At 45.3% G+C, this 6,374-nt stretch overlaps 1 non-coding gene across 1 annotated transcript; it reads left to right on the forward strand.

Annotated features, from left to right (window-relative positions):
- On the forward strand, positions 1,042-1,133 carry MIR21 (microRNA 21). The gene has a single exon (NR_038508.1). It is a non-coding gene; the product is annotated as a microRNA 21 (primary transcript).

Below are 6,374 nucleotides of genomic sequence, written 5' to 3' on the forward strand. Positions count from 1 at the left end.
CTTACAAAGGCCCACATGGTACAATGAAAGAATTCCGGACACCCAAAAAAAAAAAAAAAAAAATAGTTTCTAAGTATGTTAAATATGTCAAGCTTTTTAGGCTTGTCACAAATGACTTCTTTGTTTTTCTAAGTCATCAAAAGTGTATATAAATTATACTAGATTGGATAACAGTCTTGCATGTCTATCATGGTAAAATTTAACATGCCATCCTGCCCAGCCCTTCCTCTCCCACCTTCAAAAACAAAGGCCATTTTATGATGCATTGCACACCCTCTCGGGAAACTGATCTTTACATTTTGAGACAGTATAAGGAAAATCTTGTTGGTGTCTCACGAATGAGCTGACACCATTTTTTATCCTGTATATTTAGAATGAAGTCATGAAAAAACTTTATAAAGACATCTCTGATCATTCCAAAGTTGTGTCCGTTTTCTTTAGCGTTTTGATTTTTTACTTCTAGTTTCTACCAACCTAACGCACTTTAGCCAAATCCACCTACAGCCACAGTCTCTTCAACCTTCATTTATTTGCTTGAACGAGCTGAGCTACCGCCAAGGCATTTTTTGTTGGGCTGGAATTGGGCAGCTAGCTCCCCACTGCTGAAATGGCGCCTTAGGAACTGGTGTATTGAGGGGATTTCTTGGTTTGCGAAAACAGAGATGAGATAATAGTGTACAAATCAAAGGACACAGAGAGAAAAATAACTTAAAAAAAAAGGCTTTCTCATATCAATTTTTAGCTCAGTGTGTACTCTGGTTTTAACAGAAATTTACTTTTACGTGTGACTAATTTTCTCGTTTAATAAGTGTTTTGTTCTTATGTGATTTTTCCTTTGGGATGTTTCTGGTTGAATTTGGTCATTTTGTTTTGCTTGGGAAGAAAATAAACAATTTTACTTTTTTCCTTTAGGAAAATTGATACTGACTTTGAGTGTAGGATTGGGTTTAAATCACGACAGGCCAGAAATGCCTGGTTTGTTTTATCAAATCCTTCCTGAATGTCTGCTTGTTTTGCCTACCGTCGTGACATCTCCATGGCTGTACCACCTTGTCGGGTAGCTTATCAGACTGATGTTGACTGTTGAATCTCATGGCAACAGCAGTCGATGGGCTGTCTGACATTTTGGTATCTTTCATCTGACCATCCATATCAAATGTTCCCATTCAAACATTACCCAGCATCATGGTTTCCAACTTAAAAAAAACTGATCCTTATATCTAGTGGCACTTGGAATCTTTTATGCCGTGATATTGCAGCAGTATCAAGAGGATTTTATGGAAAATTGGGATGTCTCTGTGACCAAGGCTAATTAGATAAAGGATAAACCTCGTGCGTTTGGGAAAGGCTATTTCTTAACAATCTTTCTCCCCCCACGCCCTGCCCAAGGACTTTCTAGCAGTACCCAAATGCTTTGTTTTAAATAGATTCACACTAACCAGCGTCCTTTTTTAGATTCTTTAGGGTTAGTGTGAATCTCTAAACCAGCTTCCAGTTGTGTTTCATCACTTTCATGTGCATTTTATTTGGCATTTGTCTGAAGAAAGGAAAGAGGAAAGCAAATATGAATTGTACTATTTGTACTAAATCTTTGGATTTCTTGGTACATTTATTTCAGAGTAAAGTATTAGGAGAAGAAAGACTTGTTTCTGAGGCGGAAAGTCTAATTATAATACATTTGACTTATGATGACGGTTTGTTCACTCTCTCAAATGAATTTGCTTTGAAAACAAATGAAAAAAAAAAAAAAAAGAAAGAAAGAAAACAGATGAAGAGCAGCTCTCCTCCTTCCCTCCACTAAGTGTTCAGGTGTGGCATGCTCAGAGGATCCTGCTGGATTCCAGCGGGAACTCTGTGCTACCCTGCTGTTCCTGCGGTTGATTTGTTCTTTTCTTTCCAAAGTGGATGCAAACAACATGATCCCAAAAGACAAGCCTAGTTAATTCCAGCTGATTGGAGACCAGAAAATTTGTAAATGGATGGTTTGATATTACTGCAAATAAAAAAAGGGCCTGGGAATTCTTTCGATTCCATCTCTCCTTTGTTTTAAGTCTCATTCTGTGCCTCCAATACCTGCAGTGTTTTATCATGTGTCAACTAAGTGATTGTCAAGCAAGACAATGCAGTGCATCCCATCAGGGTATCCACACCTCCGAACGGAGGAGCATCTCCCTTCAAACAGCCATGCGGGAACGTGCAGTGTTTTCTGCTTTCTCTGTGTCTAACCATAATTTGGAGTGTGGCACTTAGAAGAAAGGGAGAATGTTTATTTCATTCAAGTAATGGCCACTGTTTCCATTCACTAAAAATCCGGGAAAAGATAAGTCTGGAAGTGACATTTCTGAAATACACTAGTTAAGTCGATGTGTATAGGAGTAAGTGCTTAGCACAGACAAGCTCAGCCTGTGTTCCTACTTCGCTCTGTGCTGGCTATACCCTTAGTAGGATGGTCTAAGGCTTGTTACTCAGAATGATGCATTAAGCACAAATTATATTAAGCCAAATAAAACAGGGTTCCCTAGTGGCTCAGCATGTTATGGATCTGGTGTCACTGCTGTGGTGCAGGCTCATTCCCTGGCCCTGAAACTTCCACATGCCACAGGTGCAGCCAAAAGAAAAAGTAAATACTAAAAAAAAAGAAAAAAAAAAATCTGGGAGTTCCCATTGTGACTCAGTGGGTTCATACTGTGTCTCAGTGTGACCTAGTGTTCCTGAGAATGCACATTCGATCCCTGGCCTTGCTCAGTGGGTTAAGGATCCGGTGTTGCCATGAGCTTCGGCATAGGTCACAGATGTGACTTGGATCCATTGTTGCCATGGCTGTGATACAGGCCGGCAGCTGCAGCTCTAATTCAATCCCTGGCCTGGGAACTTCCATGTGCCACAGGTGTGGCCTTAAAAAGAAGGAAAAAATCTGGAAGATGGAGAAAGATAAAGGAAATGATCAGCTTTTTCTTTTTTGCTATTTCTTGGGCCGCTCCCGCGGCATATGGAGGTTCCCAGGCTAGGCGTCGAATCGGAGCTGTAGTCTCTGGCCTACACCAGAGCCACAGCAACGCAGGATCCGAGCCACATCTGCAACCTACACCACAGCTCACGGCCACGCCGGATCGTTAACCCACTGAGCAAGGGCAGGGACCGAACCCGCAACCTCATGGTTCCTAGTTGGATTCGTTAACCACTGTGCCACGGCGGGAACTCCCATGGTCAGCTTTTAATACCTTGTTAGAAACATTCCCTCTGGAATATCCAGTGAGATTTGCTGAGTGTGAAGAGGTTTTAAACAGTCAAATAAAAAATTGATGTGGGGGCCTGCCAGATCTTCCTCAGTAAGACCTGAAAGTCAGAGTTCCCTTGTGGCTCAGCACATTAAGAATCCTGTTGCTGCAGTGACTCAGGTTGCTGCTGTGGCATGGATTTGATCCCTGGCCTGAGAACATCTTTCACATGTCATGGGTGTGGCCAAAAAAAAAAAAAAAGACCTGCAAGTCATTCCAGTTAGAAAAACACAAGATTGGATTATTCTATTGAGAAATAGTTTTATTAATCTGCTCACAAAAACTTAACCTAAGCAGTTTAATAGCTTTTTTTTTTTTTTTTGGCCACACCCGAGGCATGTGGAAGTTCCCAGGCCAGGGATCAAACTCGGCACTGCAGTTTCAGCCTGTGCCACAGCCGCTCAACACTGGATCTTTACCTCCAACTGTGCCACACGGCAACTTCCATAATAGCCATTTTTAAAAGCTAAGTCACAGTCCATCTCTAACTCACATGATGAAACCTCCTCTGGTATTCACAAAACATAGTAAACGAAATGCTACACAAAAGTGCTACATGCGAAGTGTTTGTTCCTTTATTCTCAAAGACAAGGAGAAAAGAAAGCACATAGTGTACTTGAAAATTCTAGAAGCAGTTGAGTCATTTGTATCTGGTAGTTAGGGGCTTGGGTTCCTGCCCTGCCCTTCTCAGCAAAGCCAAGAGTTCACCTGAGGTAATACATTTGCCTTGAGGGTGAGGACTGAATTGCAGCAAATAACTTACATGTATTTGCATATTTAATCAGTACTCAGAAGAGATTATAACAAAAACCTGTTCTGGAGAGTTGCTTACTCATGGCCTTTGGAATTGTGTGGCGCTGGGACAGGCAGGTGCCAACTGTTTGCTCATTCTCTGACCTACTGGCCTTCCACAGTTTGCTGTGTGGGTGTTGAGACTACTGAAATAAAGTGAGTTGTGTTAGATGGCCCCCGCTGTCTACCCGAACACCCTGGATTCATTTGCGATCTGGGATCCTAGTTCTGCAGTTGGGCTACTGGCCCAAACTGTGGCCCAGAGCAAGTGAGTCAGTTCTGAGTGGCTGGCTCTGACTCTCTGGGAACAGAGACGAAATGCAGCCTAGAGCGCTTGTCAGCCAAATCCACAAATGTGTGGCAGTTTGGAAACCCTGGACATCTGTTCCTCTTCATTTAAAATAAACCTTTTTGAAAAGCACGGCGTTGCTTGGCTCCTCGATGCGTTGGGTCAGCAGCAGTTGCCGCTCTGAGGCAGCCTAGAAGCGGAGTTAGGAAGTTGGGAATCTCTGGGGCGCGCTTCCGAGAAAGTGGACCTGCAGCGCCTTGGGAAGGGAGGCAGGATTTACGGCCGCCGGTCCGTTTGGAAATCCCCTTCTGCGGTCGGCAGCCCAGGTGTGCAGCCCGCGGGGGAACCGTTTCCACATGACTCAGGACGCGACGGGACGGCCTGGCCGCACTCCAGCACGTTTTCCACCATGGAGGGTCTGTTTGCGTTGGAAACCACATTCCTGAATTCTTGAGGGGACGCCTCTGGCTGATTCTGAGGATCAGCCTGAGAGGGGACACCCCCCCCCGCCCCCGGCCCTTTGGAGCGTTTCCAGGGAGGGGTTGCCACGGGTCGCGCGGCTCGCGGGGACGGCCTTCCCCCCCAAAGCCCTGCGGGGAAAAGCCTTGTTTATTCAAGGAGGCCTCCGAAGGCCACGTTTCTCGCCCCCCACCTAATCCCCAACGTCATTTCCCTTTGTTGCCATCTGCCCCCCTCGAGGGAACAGCCTGAGCAGCTTTTTCCTTCAGGCCGCGTCGACTGACCCCGCCGGACAGCATTGCTTCATTGTGTCCCCGTCTGTTTCCGATGGGGGGCGGGTGTTTTCTCGGAGGGCGGCGGCTTGGGATTTGAAAAGAGGGGTGGTTCCGCCTTTCCCCGAAGGTGGGGGATGACTGTTCACATTACTTTTGTCTTCCTTTGGCTCCTCACCAGGTTGTGTAGGAAACAAAAGAGCAGCTCAGGTTCACTTCTCTTGGCAGTAAGTGCTGAAGCCCAACGCTCCACGTCACCAGAGAACCTTGTTGTTCTCACCCTCTTTTCATTACTTAAGAAGATAAAAGCCAAAAATAACAAGAGGAGGCCTTTTTCTGCCTTTCATTTTTTTGGGCACCTCCTAGTGTCTTGAGAATCGGTTTCACTTGAGTGACAGTCCTAAGCCTCTTCAAGCAGCCAGACTTTCTCTATCTAATCTCACTTGGTTTGGTTTTTTTTCTTTGGTTGGGTTTTTTTTTTTTTTGGTCTTTTGAGGGCTGCACCCGCGGCATTTGGAGGTTCCCAGGTTAGGGGCAGAATCGGAGCTGTAGTCCCTGGCCTACACCGCAGCCACAGCCATGCCAGATCCAAGCCATGTCTGCGACCCACACCACAGCTCACCAGCAACCCCACTGAGCGAGGCCAGGGATCGAACCTGCATCCTCATGGGTGCTAGTCAGATTTGTCTCCGCTGAGGCACAAGGGCCACACCCTTGAGGCTCGCTCCAGTCTGCCCCTTGCACCAGCCCCTTCTTCCTGCTCCTGTGTCCCCTCCATGGTTTGTTCTTTGTTCACAACCACTGATCAAGATTAGCTCCCAGGAACCTTCTCTGATGTGCCCTGTACCAGGAAACACAGTGGATTTATTGTAACTGTGATAATGATTGCTTGCTTGCTTTGCACCAGGCACTGTTTTCAATGCTGTTTTATGTGTATTGTATTTAATCATTAAATCCTTACAATAGCCCCATGAGGAAATTAAGCAGAGAAGTCCAGTGATTTGCTGGAGGAAACAAGGAAGTAGAGCAAGAATTCAAATATTCTGGATCCTAGCCACTCAGTTCTGCGGAAAAGTCTGGTACAAAAGTCCAAACTTCTGCTTACTTGTTTCATCTTATGATCACAAGGTAGGTGATGGGGAAAGGGAGAGTGCAGCACATTAAAAGGCCACAGCTGAAAAAGTTTTGCATTTAAATTGACGAGCAGCCTTTGCACGTCCCTATGCCAAGTGTTGGAAAAGCCAGCTCCACTCTTAGCCATCCTGTGTGGGCAGGTTCCTGGTA

The sequence above is a fragment of the Sus scrofa genome, chromosome 12, assembly GCF_000003025.6.
Source record: "Sus scrofa isolate TJ Tabasco breed Duroc chromosome 12, Sscrofa11.1, whole genome shotgun sequence".
NCBI lineage: Eukaryota > Metazoa > Chordata > Mammalia > Artiodactyla > Suidae > Sus > Sus scrofa.